Source organism: Lissotriton helveticus, chromosome 5_1 (assembly GCF_964261635.1).
Source record: "Lissotriton helveticus chromosome 5_1, aLisHel1.1, whole genome shotgun sequence".
NCBI classification, from domain to species: domain Eukaryota; kingdom Metazoa; phylum Chordata; class Amphibia; order Caudata; family Salamandridae; genus Lissotriton; species Lissotriton helveticus.
In genome coordinates, this window is record NC_136065.1 from 1,769,111,095 (window position 1) to 1,769,130,731 (window position 19,637).

Below are 19,637 nucleotides of genomic sequence, written 5' to 3' on the forward strand. Positions count from 1 at the left end.
TCTCTCACTTCTCACTCTTGTCGCTTGTCCCTTCATCAGGGCCATTTGCTGCAACAGTGGTGATTCTGCAGCGTCCGCTCTTCCAGATCTTCGTCTTCAGAAGATACTGCCACACCAATTTGCGAAATTTCATGAACCTGAATAGTTGAGGAATTCTGATGAGTGTCACCCCCTCTGATCCTTCAGGACGTACTGACACAGGAGGTCGCGAACTTAGCGTAAATGTCACTACTTCATCAAGCGGACAGCTCACCTTCTGGGTGTGTGAGGTGTGAATCCAATTGGGTATCCCACCACATTTAATGGTGCTGTTGGTAATAAGGATCACCTGATAAGGCCCCTTCCAACTTGGCGCCAAACAGGATTTTCAAATGTGCTTTTTAATTAGGACCTAATTACAGGGGCTAAGATCATGGCACTGCTCCTGGGATGGCAGTGGCAGCTCCAACCTGGCGGGAGATAGAACGTACCACATTAGCCAACCCCTTGCAGTAGTCGAGAAGCTTCTTCTTGCAACTCTTGATTTCGTCCAAGTATCAGTTACTGACAACAGCATTGAAAAGGTGGTGTCCTCATCAGCTCCATTTGCATATTCTCCATTAAATGTGCATGCCACAATTGTACAATGCCAAGCAATTTCATTCTTATATCTGTTTACAGCAGTGACTGTTGGACTTGGCCCTTTTTGCAGGGTCATCCCTGAACTTTTTGCCGCCTTCTTGTATTTTTTCCGATCTGTTGTTGGCTGTTTTATGACTTTGGGCACTTTACCACTGCTGATCAGTACTAAAGTGCATATGCTCTCCCTATGGTAAATTTATGTATGGCTTAGTGATTCCTTTTTTTCTTTTTTTGTCCTCATTCCACCAAGAGCTGTGCAAATAAACTTTCTCAACCCATTCCATCGTGGGCGCCCAGGGCTGACGTTCTTGCAATAGCCTGGGCTGACCCACCCTGCCCCTTTATTCCGAGGCCTGGTGTAATCATAGGACAGCAGGGCCTTAGACCAGCCTCATTTCTCTTCCCCATTCCAACAAGGGATCCCACACCGTGCTATTTAAATTTTGAGCCAAACCAAATTCTAACTGTGCAGTACTCAGAGCCGCCCGTAACCAGCTTTCATATAATGGTGGGCTAGCATCTTTCCATAGTTTGCATATCTCCCTGCGCGCAATTATAATAAGACTATAGAATAAAGCCACTTGTGCCCCCCTTAATAAACTAAAAAGATCAGTGTCCATCCCAAAAACAACTCTGACTAAATTCAGGGTCAAGGTCCCTTGTACCTTAAAAATGCCCTCCAGGGCCTTCTCAACCATAGACCAGAAGGAACCCAAGAGGGCAATCATAAAAAACATGTATGTCATCTGCTTCCACTAGCCCGCATCTTGAACAGGATGGAGGGGGAGTCACAAACTTTGCGATCTTTTTTGGCGTGTAATAGAGCCTATTGATGGTGAAATAATGGTTCTTCTTCAGGGAGGCTGATCTAACATATTTGTACAAGATATAAAGAGATCTATCATAAAGAGCAACTGATGCCTCCTCCAGCCTAGAGGAATTCCAGATTTGACACATTGGGGGGCCTCAGATTCCTCCTCCTCCAACATTTTTCTATACCAAAGTCCCACTTCCTTCTTCATTGGACTTGGGGATTGAAGAGCGGACTCGATAACCCAGTTCCCACCTATGTTCTCTCTCTCAGCGGTAAACCAGGAACAGATCTGAATTTACTTGAATCTAGAGAAGGAGTCCCCTATCTTCAGTCTCAGAACCTCCCATGGGAGAACTCCCTCTGATGTTACTATGTCTGACCATACTGTTATACCTGCTCTCCTAATAGCGAGAGAGAGACTATCATCAAAACATGTCGGCAGACCCGGGGAGTCCCAGATTGGGGCGAGATCTGAATAATACTTTATGCCCCATCTCCCCTTAACTCTAGACCGTACTGAAAGTGCATGTTTCAATACCTTAAGACGCACCTTTTTGTAAAATTTTGTTGCGCCAAATTTATAGAGGAAACCAGACCCGCCACCCTCTTCTTCCACCATTGTATTCAACATCCGCGCCAGTTGGAATCGTCGGGGCTGGTAAGGAGGCATCGAATGTTTTTCAGTTGAAAAGAAAAAGCATACCAAAGGATGTCAGGGAGCGCAAGGCCTCCCTTCATCAGTCTTCTTTTTAACTTTTTCCATGAGATCCTTGAGTTTTTATTTGCCCAAATAAAGCTACCTATTTTCCCCTGAATCCTGGCCAAAGCTTTATGTGGGAAAGTCAGTTAAAGAGGTACATCAGTTTCTGTAGAATTACCATTTTAACCAAATTGACATGATCATAAATTGTAAGCTGGAGGTTCTGCCATCTCAGCAAAAGGTGGTCGATATCCTTAGCCACCTTCTTTATGTTGGTCTGTGCTATGGTATTAAGGTCCGGTGTTATTTCTATGCCTAGGTATCTAAACTGACTACTTCGAGCTCCCTCCCAATTATCTACCCCCCAGCACATTATTTCAGTTTTTTGGTTATTTATCATGTACCCAGAGTATTTACCAAAGTCTTTCATTATCTCTTCTACTCTAGGAAAGACCTCGGCCGGATTGCTTGTATAGATTAGCAAGTCATCGGCAGATAATGCCACCTTACAGCTGAAATCTCCAGCAATAAAGGGTGTAACTTGATCATCCAACCGCAATGCTTGTGCCAGAGGCTCAATGTAGAGGTCGAATAGGAGGGGCGAGATGGGACACCCCTGCCTAGTTCCTCTCTTTACACTGAAGCGTGATGTCAAAATACCATTTAATAATATTGCGGCGGATGCTCCCTCATAGCATCCCCTCAGTGTCTGAATGAAGGTTGCACCAAAGCCCATCTTGGTCAGTACATCCCACATAAAGCCCCAGTTGACACGGTCGAAAGCCTTCGCAGCGTCGTAAGCGGCCACTGCCAAGGGTTCCGATCGCGTCTCCGCTAAATCTATACTTCTGATCAACTGAAGGGTTAAGTCGTGTATATATCTTCCAGGCACAAAACCCTTTTGATCACAGTTAATAAGTTGTGGAATTAGCTTTGCCAGTCTCCCTGCCAAAACGCTTGTAAAGATCTTATAGTCAGCGTTTAGCAGGGAGATAGGCCTGAAAGAATCTGCCTTAAGGGGATCCTTTCCCTGTTTTAATATTAGCACAATTGTGGACTCCTTCCATGAGGGAGGTGTCCTACCCACCGGGCTGTAGACGTAGTTGAATAATTCACAAAGTCGTGGCACCAGAATATCCTGTAGTGCTTTATACAGCTCTCCGGGGAGGGCATCGGGGCCAGCCGCTTTATTATTCTTTATGTTTTTAATATGCATGCCGATTTCTTCCTCAGTGAAGGGGCTATTAAGGATATCTAGGCCTTGATCTGTTAGTCTGGGCAAAGCATTGCTCTCCAACCACCGTAAGGTGTTGCCTGAGTCTGGTGAGGGCTCTTCCTCATTGTATAGTTTAGAGAACAATAAGAGTAAATGCTTTTCCATATCCTCCTGATGGCATGATATAGTTCCCTGATCATCAATAATTAGACTGTTTATATTACTCCTGACCCGGTCTGCTCTTATTTTACTGGCCAAGATAGCCCCTGCCTTTTCCCCATATTCGTAGTTGTCCATTGCGTGTGCAGCCCATTGTGCCTTCACTTTTAAATCCAGCAACCCACGATATTCCAGTCGCAGGCGTTCTAAGTCGTCTATGACCTGTGGCCAGCTGTCAGTATTCACAGTGTGCCTTTTATTCTCTAACAAAGAGATTTTACCTTCCAGGTTTTTAAATTTCAACGCCTCCTCCTTGCTGTTGGAACTAGTGAGGCTATGGATCTGACCTCTAATATAGGCCTTATACGCGTCCCAGACGAACTCGATAGAGGCGGAGCCAGCATTATCTGAGAAATAGTTATTAGTTGCGTTGATAACTGCATCAACTATATCATGAATGTGGCGTACGGCCCTTTTTAAAGTCCATCTGGGGATAGGAATTCGACTTATACTCCCAATTGAGGATGTAAATATAATAGGGGCATGATCTGAGAGAATGGTAGGGAGTATTTTGCATGCATGGCCTGGTTTGGTTTACTTGTCAGACCCTAGTACAGTGCACTGAAAGTGCCCAGGGCTTGTAAACCAAATGCTGCTGGTGGGCTTGCAGCACTGGTTGTGCCACCCATAGCAGCTGCCTGAAAAAGTGTGTCTCAGGTCTGCCATTGCAGAGCCTGTGTGCAGTCTGGTACTGCCATGTTGAGTGGGCAAGTGCACCCACTTGCTAGTTCCTAAATAGCCATCGTCCACAAGTCCACCCTCAAGGTCTCCACCCACACAGACGACACCCTCAAGACCGCCGAACACCTGCACCTCCAAATCCACACCAACCCCAACACCACCCTCAGAGGAACACTCATCTAAAGACCCCCAGGACCTCAGGCGCCGTTCAGTGACTCCATCGCCGACCTCGTCAGCACCCACGCACTTGCCTCCACGGACTACATCCTCCTCGGGGACCTGAACTTCCAGCTTGAAAACAGCAACGATGCCAACTCCGCCACCCTGATCGACAACCTCGCAAACCTCGGCCTCAGACAGCTCATGACCTCACCCACCCACGCCGCCGGTCACACGCTGGATCTTATCTGCTCCACAAGCACCCACGTCACCTTCGACCACACCACCGAACTCCACTGGACCGACCACCGCTACATCCACTTCACCTTCAAGAAACCAACCACGTACCTCCGCATCCAACAACTCCCCCGTCGCTGCTGGAGCAAAGTCACCGAAGACCAGCTGACCACCACCCTCGCCCAGAACCCACCAACAGTCTCCACCAACCCAGACACAGCCGCCCGCAACTACAGACAGTGGATCGACCCTCGCACCACTCAGGAAACCCCCCATCAACCTCGCAAGCAAGAAAGCCACCTGGTTCACCGACGAGCTCCAGACCTCAAAACGCGCCTGCCGAAAACTGGAGAAGAAATGGCTCCACGAACGCACACCAGACAGTCACGCAGCCCACAAGGACGCCACTCGTAGACACCACCACCTCATCAGACTGGCCAAGAGATCCTCCTTCAAAGACAACAACGCACATGACAGCAAAGAGCTCCTCAGCATCGTAAAGGAACTCTCCAACCCCAACGCCAATGCCAATGACGTCCCGCCCTCACAAGAACTGTGTAACGCTCTGGCAACCTTCTTCCACCAGAAGATCGCTGACATCCACAACAGCTTCAACATCCCAATCACCCCGTCCACGCCAGACTCCACCCTCGCGAACACCACCCGGGCCAACCACCTGACCTCCTGGACCAATGTCAATGACGAAGAAACACGCATCCACTCAGGATCACCATCAGACCCATGCCCACACCACATGTTCAACAAAGTCGACACAACCATCGCACCCCAACTATGGAAGGTCATCAACATCTCCTTCGAGACAGCTACATTCCCGGACAGCTGGAAGCAGGCCAAAATCATCGCCCTCCTCAAGAAGCCCAAGGTGGACCCCAAGGACCTCAAGAACTTCTGGCCCATCTTCCTGCTCCCGTTCCCGGCGAAGGTCATCGAGAAAATAGTTAATGCGCAACTGGCCCGCCACCTCGAAGACAACAACATCCTGGACCCCTCCCAGTCCGGGTTCAGGAGAAACCACAGCACGGAGACAGCCCTCATCGCCGCCACAGACGACATCAGGTGCCAACTTGACAACGGCGAAACGTCAGCCCTCATCCTCCTGGACCTATCAGCTGGCTTCGACACGGTCTGCCACCGCACCCTAAAAACACGCCTCCAAGAAGCCTGGATCCTAGAGAAGGCCCTCGACTGGACCACATCCTTCCTCTCTGGCAGAACCCAGAGAGTCCGCCTCCCACCCTTCCAATCGAAGCCACCGACATCATCTGTGGCATACCCCAGGGATCATCCATCAGCCCGATGTTGTTCAACCTCTACATGGCCCCCCTCGCACAAGTGGCCCGCCAGCACGACCTCAACATCATCTCCTACGCTGACGACACCCAGCTCATCCTCTCCCTCACCAAGGACCCGCACACCGCCAAAATCAACCTCCAAGAAGGAATGAAGACTTCTACACCCCCACCCGCCAGCTCCGCTCCGCAAGCCTTGCCCTCGCCGCTGTCCCTCGCATTCAACGAAAGACCAACGGCAGCAGATCCTTCTCCTACCTCTGGCTTCAAAGACCTGGAACACCCTCCCTACCCACCTATGGCAGACACAGGACCTGCTCACCTTCAGAAGACTCCTCAAGACCTGGCTCTTCGAGCAGTAGCGGCACCCTCCCCCCCCCCCCTTCAGCACCTTGAGACCCTCACGGGTAAGTAGTGCGCTTTACAAGTTCCTTGATTGATTGATTGATTGATTGATTTTCTGCATATTAATCACCCCTACGGTAGGCCCAAGGGCAGGGTGCATTGTAGGTAAAAATTAGGACATGCTGTGGTGTGTGTGGCATGTCCTAATAGTGAATTACAGTCATTTTAGTTTTTCACTATTGCAAGGCTACCTGTTCGCCATAGGCCAGAATGGTCTGTTTGATTATTACATCTTATAATCCTAACTGACTCAGGAAACTAGGTAAAATTCGAGTTTAATATGCCTGAAATCAAAATGATTAAATACATCTTTTAGTAAAGTTGGTTTTAACATTCTGTGTTTGAAAATACCACTTTTAGAAAGTAGGTATTTTATTGCCTAACTATCCAAACCTGCCTCTGCTAGGTTGTGTATTCCTTGTCTGGAGCGTGAGTGACAGGGCTGGGGGATTCCCGCACACAGGGTACATCAGCACAGGGCTGAATAGAGCTATCTGCATGTAGATGGGTGGGAGGAGTTGCACCTGGGACCTGAATAGGGCTGTGTCTGCCTTCCACAATGCTGGCTCCACCTCCTGTGGTGCGTCTGATGTCCCTGGCCCACACTGTCAAAGGAAAGAAGGAGTCTTGTCAACAAAGTGCTCCAGGACTGCACAGAATTGATTTGGACTGGGTACAGGACCCTCTGCCTTCAGAGGACAAAGGATTTGCTAGTATATATATTGGGACCCAGACCCAAGAACTGTAGATCACTTTTGAGAAACAAGAAGAACCTTTGCTGAGGAGAGGACCCCGAGAAACTGAGGAGGAGACTATCCTAAGCTGAGTGCTGTTTGGGGGATTGGCCTGCAATGGTTGTCTGACTGCCAAAGAAAGGATAAAGGACTTTGTGCTACTTTCAAATCAACTTGTAAAGGATCTCCAAGGGCTTGAGATAGAGCTTGCCTCCTGCTGAAGTCTCAGGGACAACAGACTTCACCAACCAGCTCCCATGCCTTCCCTTGCTGGGAATTGAAGTGCCTGCTGTTGAGCTGAGCCTTCTGAGAGACTGCCTGTCGCTGGGAGCTGAAAGCGCGACTCAAGAAGAAGAAGTGTGTCGCCGCTGCAGCCGTTGTCGTTGCATCACCCGAGAAGATTGTTGCCATCGCAGCAGACACCGTTGAATCACCGTAGAAGCGTGCCGCTGCTGCCGCTATCACCAGCGCATCACCCGAAGCGCCTCGCATCACCGGAGAAGGCGCCATCGCAGCAGGAGCCGTCGCATCACCGGAGAAGCGTGTCGCAGGGCCTGTCTCAGCTCAGAAGAATTGTTGAGTCACCTTATGGCCGTCGGGCGTGCACGCATCGTTGTCGCATCAAGAAGAAGATGCCATTTTGTTTCATTGCACCGGATCTTCATCGCATCACGGCGCTGCTGGTCGCATCGCCATGGAAGTGCAGTAAGAAACCGACGCATCACCCTCCCACGCGGAGAAGAACCAACGCCTCCCCTACGCAGCAGTAGGGACCCAGCGCATCACCGTTCTTGCGTGTAAGGAACCGATGCATCACCTTCCCTGCAACACTTTCGTTGTATAGCTTTACACATCCCAAGGTACATTGAACTCAAAGTGTTGCATTTTACATCTAAAGAGAACTAAGCTATTTCTACCATTTTTGGAATACAGTATTGAGGAACTTTGTCGTTTGTGTTCTTGTATATATAAAAATACTTATTTTTATACTACAACTTGTGTGGTGTCCATCTGTAGTGTTGTCACTGGGTTACTGTATGTGTTCACAAATGCTTTACACACTGCCTCTGAGGTAAGCCTGTCTGCTCGTGCCAAGCTACCAAGGAGGTGAGCAGGGGTTATTTTAGGAGTGTACCCCTTACCCTGACCAGACACATGGGTCCCTATTTGGTTAAAGGTATCTACCTCTACCAACTAGAGACCCCTAAATCTAACATTGGTGGTCAGTGGTGAGATTATGGACTTGCATTTGTGACTCATATAGAGTGATTGGTGAACACTACTGGTGAGTGCCTACCAAACGCGACCACATTCATTTTGGTAGATTGTTTTTCCTGGGATTTTCTATTTTTGTCAAGAACTGCCAAGTTTAACCACCAAGGATAAAGCAGCATCCATCACATCTGTTGATTATATTTGGGAAGAGGAGAAACTAGAATGCTACAATGCGAAACAACTGAAGCACTTCTGTAGGAGATTTAAAGTTGCTATGACCGGTCTCTCCAAGAAGGAGGAGTTCCAGAAGGCGCTGAGGGCCAGGGTCGAAGCAAGGAGTACCCCTGAGAATGAGGAGGGGGCCGAAAATGCAGAGGAGCAGCTGGAAGGGCCATTGGGTCCAGGGGAGAGGAGAGCACCTTCCCCAGCAGGTAGCAGTGTTTCTGCCAAGGGCCTGTCCACAGAAGAGCTGGAGGACAGGGAGAAGAGTAGGATGCATGAGATGGAGCCAGGAAATTGGCCCTAGAGGAAAACAGGATGCAGTTTGAGCATGAGTTGAGAATGAGGGAGCTTGATTTGGAGCTTGAGAGGTTTGAGGCCATGAATGTCTCAGTCCAGAAAAAAGAAATGTGTGTAGCTCAGGAAGTGAGCTTTGCTGAGTTGGAGGTGGATCCAGCTCAGATGGCGGCAGCAAAATTGGTTATCTAGTGCTGAGGGAGAAGTACATACACCCAGAGATGTGGCGCCTGACTTGAAAGAGTGGGTTAACATACACCAGGAGGTTCAAGGACATGAGGTAGCTTCAGTAGTCCGCAGTGTCTCTGAGGAGAATAGGGAAACTGACGCAGGGGTTCATGGTCCTAGTGGTGGGAGGGACACTCTACTGACTCTAGATGAAAGGTGCAGGGAGAGGGGTTCCCCAAGGTTGAAGTCCTTGTATGTGAGTGTGGAGACCACCCAGAAGAGTGTGGGTTGAGTGACAGAGACAGTCATATACTGTCTTGCCAATCTCAAGAGAATGGTGTGGAGTATGAGTGCGAGGTACTGGATGGAGAGGTGAAGGATAGTGCGGTTAACCCTTGTAGGGGGCTGTGTGATCCAATTGTGGGAGAGCATATCATAAGTCCCTGTTCTCCAGAGCTATGCCAACACCTGTTGGACAGTGAGTTCTCTGACCACATGGAACTCACATTGGAGGCAGACCCTTTGGTGGATTCCAGAGGGTCTGGAGAGGCATTAGGGAGTGACCCTAAGAGGAGTGGCTCAGGTATCATCCAGCCCAGAGTGGTGGAAGTGGTTCAGAGTAGCCTAGCTAGGTCCCGTGTAGTGGGAGGGGTGCAGGGGCTCATGTCCTGTCTCAGTGGAGACGGAGTGAAGTGGGGATGCGTGTCCCAAGGTGCCCGAAACCCATTCTCAGGGCCTGGATGGTTCTTTAAGGGAACACTAGGTGGGGAGCCTAGTCTGTCCGGATGAGCCGCCCGTTGAAGGGGATCCCCTAGTGTCTGGTGAAATGGGAGTGTCTGTAACCAGGCCTCCATCAGTTCTAGTGTCTGGTGGTACCGCTCCTAAGTGGAGGGTGCAGAAGTCCAGAGTGGGGGATGAGAGGGGGAAAGAGTCCCCATTGGAAGCCCCAGTGGGTCAGGGGCCAACCAGAAGGAAGGTCTGAGTCACCAAGGAGTGACCATGGTGACACCACTTCTGTCCTGGGGATCTTCACGCACTGTCAGATGGACAGGGATTGAGCGATCTGCGCCAGGCAGACTGGCACACGACACATGAGTTACGTGTCATCCCTGGGGGAGGGGCATATCTGCTCCCGATGAAGTCCTGGTGCGCCGGGCAAGTGTTCAATCGCAGGGGTTGGTCCCTGGGTTAGGAAGCCAGGTTCAGTTGTTGTCTGACCTGGAGGGAGGAACCACTGTAAACAGTGTCCTGACCGGTTAGTCTTCTAGGGGTACCATTCCTGATGACCTGGAGGGAGGGACCACTGTAAACAGTGTCCTGACTGGTTGGTCTTCTAGAGGTACCACTCCTGATGGGAGGGTGCAGTACTCTGGAAGGGGGTGCAGAGGGAGGGAATCCTCGCCTCTGACCCTGGTTCAACTGGAGGGTTTAGACCCTAGGTTGGAGGGCTAAGTTCAGGGTGTCCCCCCTGACCTGGAAGCCCAGTTGCAGGATAGATCCCCTGAACTGGTGGGCGAATTGTGCAGGACACCTGCCACAGGCATCCCTGACAATTCTGGAAGGGGGTACCACTCCAAGTGGGAGGGTGCAGAGCCTCAAGGAGGAGGACCGGGCGTGGGAGAGCCCACCCCAGTCTCTTGTCCAGCCGTTGGGTACAGGCCTGGGACTGGTGGGTCAGTGTCGGGGTGTCATACTTGACCTGACAGGTCAAAGGGTGCCAAGCACCTGGGGCTACTGCCCCCCGCTCTCTGACGCCACAGAGGTTTGAGAGCCACTGTGGCTTGGTGTCTATCTGTTGGATCACACCTGTGAGCCAGCTAAGATCAGGTGCTACACAGATGGTGTCCACAGGTGAGGAGAAAGGTTCCCCATGGGTTAGCATGATGGGTACTGAGAGTATGGACAGAGGGATCCAAAAAGGTTCAGATTGGCGTAGAACTGGAATGTGCCCCGGGTGTTGCGGGCCACGGTCCATGTTCTATCGCCCAAAGCAGAGAGTTCCATCAGGGTAGTGATTGGTCTCCTCTGCGTTTTGGCTTGAAGGGGTTTGTGTTGGACTTGGCCCTTTTTGCAGGGTCATCCTGAACTTTTTGCCTTCCTCCTGTATTTTATCTGACCTGTTGTTGGCTGTTTTATGGCTCTGGGCACTTTACCACTGCTGATCAGTGCTAAAGTGCATATGCTCTCCCTATGGTACATTGATGTATGGATTAGTTATTCCATGATTAGCTGGTTTGGTTTACTTGTCAGACACTAGCACAGTGCACTGAGTGTGCCCAGGACTTGTAAATCAAATGCTGCTGGTGGGCTTGCAGCACTGCTTGTGCCACCCGCAGTAGCAGCCTGTAAAATTGTATCTCAGGTCTGCCATTGCAGAGCCTGTGTGCAGTCTGGTACTGCCATGTTGACTGGGCAAGTGCGCCCACTTGCCAGTCCCTAAACCTTCCCTTTTCTGCATATTAGTCACCCCTATGGTAGGCCCAAGGGCCGGGTGTATTGTACGTAAAAGGTAGGACATGCCCTGGTGTGTGTGGCATGTCCTAATAGTGAATTACAGCCATTTTCGTTTTTCACTATTGCAAGGCTACCTGTTCCCCATAGGCCAGAATGGGCAGTTTGATTATTACATCTTATAATCCTAACTGACTCAGGGAACTAGGTAGAAATTCGAGTATAGTATACCTGAAATCAGAATGATAAAATACATATTTTAGTAAAGTTGGTTTTTACATTTTGTGTTTGAAAATACCACTTTTAGAAAGTAGATATTTTCTTGCCTAACTAGCCTAACCTGCCTCTGCTAGGTTGTGTTTTCCTTGTCTAGAGCTTGAGTGCCAGGGGCTGGGGATTCCCGGAGACAGCGTGAGTCAGCACAGGGCTGAATAGAGCTATCTGCATGTAGATGGGTGGGAGGAGTTGCACCTGGGACCTGAATAGGGCTGTGTCTGCCTTCCACAATGCTGGCTCCACCTCCTGTGGTGCGTCTGATGTCCCTGGCCCACACTGTCAAAGGAAAGAATTAGTCTTGTCAACAAGGTGCTCCAGGACTGCACAGAACTGGTTTGGGCTGGGTACAGGACCCTCTGCCTTCAGAGGACAAAGGATTTGCTGGTATAAATATTGGGACCCAGCCCCAAGAACTTTAGATCACTTTTTGGTAACAAGAAGAACCTTTGCTGAGGAGAGGAACCCAAGAAACTGAGGAGGAGACTATCCCTAAGCTGAGTGCTGTTTAGGGGATTGGCCTGCAGTGGTTGCCTGGCTGCCAAAGAAAGGAGAAAGGACTTTGTGCTACTTTCAAATCAACTTGTAAAGGATCTCCAAGGGCTTGAGATAGAGCTTGCCTCCTGCTGAAGTCTCAGAGACAGCAGACTTCACCAACCAGGTCTCCTTCCCTCCCTTGCTGGGAATTGAAGTGCCTGCTGTTGAGCTGGGCCTTCTGAGAGATTGTGTGTCACTGGGAGCTGGAAGCACGACTCCAGACGAAGAAACGTGTCGCCGCCGCAGCCGTTGTTGTTGCATCACCGAAGAAGATTGTCGCCGCCGCATCACCTGAGAAGCGTATTGACGCTGCCGCTGTCGCCAGCGCATCACCCGAAGTGCCTCGCATCACTGGAGAAGAATGTCGCCATCGCGGCAGACTCCGTCGCATCACCGGTGAAGCATGTCGCAGGGCCTGTCGTGCGTGGTTCAGAAGAATCGTTGAGTCACCGCATGGCCGAGGGCGTGCACGTATCGTTGTCACATCAAGAAGAAGACGGCATTTTGTTTCATTGCACCGGATCTTCATCGCATCACGGCGCCACTGGTCGTATCGCCACGGAAGTGCAGTAAGAAACCGACGCATCACCTTGCCTGCAACACTTTCGTTGTATAGCGTTATGCATCCAAAGGTACATTGAACTCAAAGTTTAGCATTTTACATCTAAAGAAAACTAAGCTATTTCTACCATTTTTGAAATACAGTATTGTGGATTTTTGTGGTCTTGTGTTATACAACTTGTGTGGTGTCCATCTGTAGTGTTGTCACTGGGTTACTGTATATGTTACCAAATGCTTTACACACTGCCTCTGAGATAAGCCTGTCTGCTCGTGCCAAGCTACCAAGGAGGTGACCAGGGGTTATTTTAGGAGTGTACCCCCCTTACCCTGACTAGACGCAAGGGTCCCTATTTGGTCAAAGGTACCTACTTCTGCCATCTAGAGACCCCCGAACCTAACAGTCACTAAATCATTTCCGCTTCTATAGGCTAAGCATTTAACAACTGAAGTTTCTTGTGGCGATTGCAATACTTCCAACAGTCCCATCATATATTCTCCGTAGGTGATTCAGACAAAGTCATAAGTCCTCTTTGTGCCATAACTTCCCTAAATCATGGACTACACCAAAGCCATATTGACAATCAGCAAATATTGTCACCCAGAATTGCTCTGAATAATAACTTTTGTAAAGGTGACCAATCAATCAAGCTGTATTTATCGAGCCCGACTTTTCACCCGTGAGGGTATCCAGGTGCTGGGCTGCGGGTTTCAGTCGAAGAGCCAGGTCTTGAGCTTTTTCTTGAAGTCTGTTAGCGAGGGTGATTTTCTGAGGAGTAGGAGGAGGACATTTTCAATTCTACCACTTGAACAGAGGTAATACCACAAAGGCAGGATGCTTCTTCCACTTCCTGAATTGTACAAACAGCAGAAGCTGCTCTCAAATTCCCCTCATTCTCTCTTAGACATGCGCTATCAACAAATTCATCATAGTCAGGCTCATCCATGGGTTCATTCTTAATTTCATGTTTTGGGTTGGTGCATAAATCTGTGACATCGAGACAGTCATACTCAGCCTCTTTGTCATCAATTTCATTTAAAGGCAATGGTAGCAATGTAGCTGATTAAGAGTCTGGCATCTTTTCAGTGTGATATTTTCTGCAGCAAAAGAGTCAGTTGTTCATATTTTGTAAGTCTGCTGTTTGTCATGTGTTGAGAACTAGTTCAAGTGAGCAACATTTCCACAGAGTGAGGAACCCTCACTGTAATAGGATGCCCTATGACTATACTCTCACTTCTCTCAATACTGACACCAACTGCCGCACCCGCTTTAAGGCAGCTGAGTAGTCTTGCGGCAATAGGCTCAAGGGTAGTTGAAAAGTATGCCACAGGTCTTCGAGAGTCTCCATGCAACTGAATAGTCACTCAGAGAGTGTCCTCCTCCCTCTCACTGCAAAACAAAGTGAATGTTTTACTGTAATCAGGCATTACTAGTGCTGGGGCACGACAGAGACTTTCTCTCAGCTGTAGGTATGCTTTTAGGCAATCATTGTCCCAAGGAAGTGGATCATGCACAATTTTATGCTTCACCCTCAGTAAAGGCTTGGAAACTAGGGAAAAGTTGGGTATCCACTATCTACAGTATCCCATCACCCCACACAAAAATTCTGGCTTCAATGCCTTTTAGGTGGATTTATGGTCAAAATGGAAGCAATTCTCTTGATACCTTACTTGATCGTTTCTTAGTGAGATGCCCTAAAAATAGACCCTCATTTTTAGCAGTATTGTATTTTACTCTGGGACACTTTATGTTCATTCTCAACCAAATGTTTCAGCATGGCATCACATCTTGTTTGCAGGCTTCTTGTGTATTTGACACCACAAATAGGTTATCAATGTTTTGCACAAGAAATGAGCAGCAGAGCATATGTAAAGTCTCAAGATTCTTTTTCAAGATCTGATTAAAGATTGAAGGGCTTTATGTATATCCTTGTGGGACTCTGTACCATGTTACAACTCTATTTTGAAACCAGAAAGTGTACTTAAACTGGCTGTCCTCATGCAATGGAATAGAAAAAAAAAGGTCTGGCAGAGGTCCACTACAGTGAACCACTCTGCATAGTAGGGAATCTAAAACAATATTGTTGCAGGATTCGCTACCACAGGACAACATTGGATGACTATCCTATTCATTTTTCATAAGTACTAAACATTTCTGCATTTGCAGTTAGGCTTCTGCAAGCCCTTGATCAGTGAATTACAGGGACCTCCGACTATTTATCTCAAGATTGCTTGTTTTAACATTGATTCAATCACTGTAGTGATTCCAGCCGCTGTCTCTTGTGTGAGATTGTATAGTGGTGTTCTCAGAAATCTAGCATTTGATTTAATCGTTAATCAGACAGGATCTTTTTTTTTCTTTATTTCAGATTTTTGTAGGGATACAAAAATGTCCACAATACATCTTTCTGCATAACTGTTCTAATAGAATATTGTTCAAAACAGCATCAGTATGAACATCAAAGTATAAAGTGCATAGTGCACGCAGGAGTCGGTGCGTATATGTGCGGATATATTTTAAATTGGCAGTTGAAGTGTATACAGTTTCAGTGTCAAGTGATTCTTTAATGTGCACTATATATATGTCCAAAGTGCTAAGTGCAAAGTAGCAACTACATATACATTTCACGTAATAATCGAAGATAAAAACAATACCAAAGTGCCAGTTTTTAATAACCTATACATAGGGCAGCTAAAAAAACAGTTATTTTCCAGTCCCTTATCACTTATTGCCATCTAGCTTAAAATCTGTATAAACAGGGCAGAATATTTCCAAATTCTAGCAAAGCTTCTTCCGTGCCCAACTCTTTTTGCTTTTAGCTGCTCCTTTAAATATAGCTTATTAATCTTCTCTAGCCACATTTGCAGCCTGGATGGTTTAGCAGATTTCCATAGTGCCGTAATAGTCTACCTTGTTAACAACATTGCTGTGTACTACCAATGCCGGGATGATAGCGGGCTCATGCCTAAATGCTTAGGGCAGCCCAGCAAAATAGCATTCACATCCACTAAATAAGATTTCTCCAAATGTGTTATGTTACAGTAAAATTATTTGTAGAGCACATGTACACCGGTTGGTTTCTTGGCGCTATAAAGGAGTAGTCTGATTTGTGATGAGTTATTCATAAGTCTGGGGGAACAGCCATGTGTTAAGGAGTTTTCAAAATCTCAAGGGCTCTGCACAGGACCTAATATCGTGGGGTAGAGCGCTCCAGAAGCAGGGGGCCTGCACCGCAAATCTGCTGCCACCTAACCGTTTGATTTATGAAGCAGAGTGACCAGCAGGTTCATGTGAGCTGATTGCAAACTACAGATGGGTATATGTCTCTGGATTAGATTGGAGACAAATTTAGGGCAGGTGCCATGCAAAGATTTGAAAATGAGGTACCCGATTATAAAGGCACAGCGTTGTGATATCGGGAGCCAATGTAACTTCCTCATAAGAGGAGAAGCATGTTGCCATCTGGGCTGATGAAAAATCAGTCTTGCAGCTTGGTTCTGCACAAGTTGCAGTATTTTGACTAAATATAACGGCAAACCGAAATACAGTGAGTTGGCGTAGTATATGTGAGAGATAACTAGGGCAATAACTGCCTGCACCAGTGCTTCCCTAGTAATTAGTCTACTGAATTTTCTTATCTTACGTAGCTGAGAGAAACATGTAGAGACTACCACACTGATCTGGGACTTCATAGATAAGTCACAGTTGAATGTGACTCCGAGGCTCTTAGCCAAGGAAGATAGGGTGGGGTAGAGCCCAGCTCAGCAGGCCAAAACACAGAGCTCCAGGGATTTCGAGCACCACCTATTAGAACCAGCTCGGTTTTGTCTGGGTTTAATGGGCAAATATTCCCACTACACTCTCAACACTTGTTCTCAAAAAGTTTGAGCACTGTTGCATTCCTAAATAGTGTGAATACAGGTGTCCAATTCAGGGCATCCGGACAGTGTTACTTAAATGTAATGATAATATATCTGGTCAGAGCTGGAGTATAATATACCATCCATTGGGCTTATAATTGCATTTTACGAAAATAAGAACCATGCAAAACTTTGGAGTCAATTTAGTTTGTATAATTCGGAACTGGGCCTGGAAGTTAGTTCCTTCTAAGTTCAACCATTTTACTCATTGGGTCTGTTTTGTAAAATCCTGCATGTAATAAGAGGGGAAGTCAGTCTCTTTCCTTGTCTGTTTTGTGTACAAAAACTAATAAATACTGAAAAAGGATCTCTTCTGTTGGTCCGGGGACAGACAGCTAGCCAGGTAAACCTCTGGTTGGAAGACCACTCTTGATTAAACAAGCAGAGGGGCACAAGAACAAAAACGTAGGCATGATAAGTGTTAAGAGGGAAGTGATGTGCTAGAAATGTAATTTTGTTTTGCTGAGCCAGCACCAATTCCTTGTCATAGCCTGTTTAGTATTAAATCTTTTTATTGACAAATGAGCGCACATACAGGAACCACGTATAATCATATGGCACCACACTTTCAGTACGTCAGAAGCCAAGAAACACTGACAATAAAGTACACTGAGCCATACCTGAAGACAAAACCGGCGCCAGGGCCGGACACACTGTAGGGGCAAACAAATGTTCAAAAAAACAAAAACAAACCAACCAACTACAAAATCTGGGTTATCCATCAAAGGAGTGAGGGGTGATGGAAACGAGGTAAACTCGTGTTTGATATTCTTGTGGTACCACACCTCCATCGGGACCCTGGTAATATGTGAGGCATAAAGGTTGGGGGGTCTAGTGCCGACGTAAGAAGGGAACCTCCTGGAGCGGGCGACCCGCAATCGCCTGGTCTTGAAAGAGCCAGTGCTTTTCGGACTCCCATCTGCTCCATTCCACAAGAACACGCAGTTGGGCTGCTTGAAAGTAAAGAAGCAAGTCTGGGAGGCCGAGACCCCCCTTCTCGAGAGGAAGTGTCGCCAGTCTGAGCTTCATCCGAGGCCGCTTGCCATTCCAGATAAACTGAGCCAGCTCCGATTGAGTCTGGCGAATCCATCCAACGGGTGGACGCAACGGGATTGTGCGGAATAGATAAAGAATCTGCTGAAGAATCGTCATCTTTATTGCTGCCACCTTTCCCAACCAGGAGAGGGGAAAGTGCCTCCATCTGCCCAGCTCTTGCCTGATTTTCTGGCGAACCTGTGCATAGTTGATACGGACAGTGTCGTGCAGTGTGGATGCCAACTGAATCCCCAAGTATGGGATGGTTTCCGACGCCCAACGAAAGGGAAATTTCTCCTGTAAATGCGCCCGCGTGGACCCTTCTAAAGAGAGGTCTAGGGCCACCGATTTACTCATGTTGACTTTAAAGCCCGCCGCCTGCGCGAACGTGTCAAGTGTGTCAAGACAAGCCGACAATGACTCCCTGGGATGAGATAAAGAGAGGAGCACATCGTCCGCATATAGGCTTATGGTATGGGCATATGCGCCAAACTTACTCCCTCGCACTCGTGGGTGAAGTCTCATCGCCTGCGCCAGTGGCTCCATGTAGAGAGCAAAGAGCAGGGGCGACAGGGGGCACCCCTCTCTCGTTTCCCGCTCGATGGGAAAGCGAGGTGAAGTACAACCGTTGACTAGAACTGTCGCAGTTGGGAACTTATAACAGTTCATAACCAGTGTGCGGAACCTTTCCCCCATTCCCGCCTTTATCAGAACCTGCTCTAAATATGGCCAATGGACCCGATCGAAAGCTTTTTCAGCATCAATCGCTAGCATCATGAATTCGCCAGGCATATGCATGGCCTTCTCTATCAGGTGCAAGGCTCTCTTGATGTTATCGGCGGTTTGTCGCTCCGGGATAAACCCAGCCTGATCCGGGTCAATCAACCCATGCATGAGTGGCGCAAGGCGGGCCGCGAGAATGCCCGTATAAATCTTAAGATCGACATTAAGAAGGGATATGGGGCGGTATGCCTCACACTGCGAGTGATCCTTCCCCGGTTTGGGAATAACAGATATAGTAGCATCTAGGAGGTCTCTTGGGATCGCACCCGGCTCTGAGAAGGAATTGAAAAGGGCAGACAGCAGGGGGGGGACACTTGGGGGCAGAACGTCTTGTAAAAAATAGCCGAGAAGCCATCAGGCCCAGGCGCTTTCGCTAGCTTAAGTCGCGAGATAGCCGCAATAACATCTTCTTGCCTGATGTTCTGATCTAATAGGTCTGCTTGTTCTTTCATCAGAGCCGGGAGAGAAACAGACGCTAGAAAGGACTCTCCTGCAGCGGACTCAAGCGAGGGTCCGGTGTAAAGGGAAGTATAAAATTCGCTAAATGCAGCAGCAATGTCAGCATCCTCAGTGGCCCACCCACCACCCAAGGGGACAATCTCCTGCACCGCCTGTCGCTGCCGAACTTCACGGAGTTTGTGGCCCAATAGGCGCCCGCACCTATCCCCACCAGTATAATACATATGTTTCAACCGTAGGGCTGTGTACTCAGCTCGATCCTGATCCAGCGCAGCCAACTGCTGCCGCATAATCCTCAGCTGCTTCCATACCCTGGGGGCTCCCGTTCGCGGGTGCATTTGTTCCAATTCCTTCGTCTTCTGTGTGAGCTCCTCCCTTTTACGCGCCCTCTCTACATTTTCCGCCGCCGAGATTGCAATAAACTCGCCCCTTAGCACCGCCTTAAGCGCAGCCCATTGAGTCGCTAGTGTGGTGTCTGCATTACTATTGTGTGTTAGGTAATCCGCGATGGCCCCCTTAATTTTCCCCACTACCTCCTTACGATGTAGAAGCGTGTCCCACAATTTCCAGCTCCGTGTTACCCGCGTAACCGGCGGAAAAGAAAACACCGCAGTCATTGGCGCAT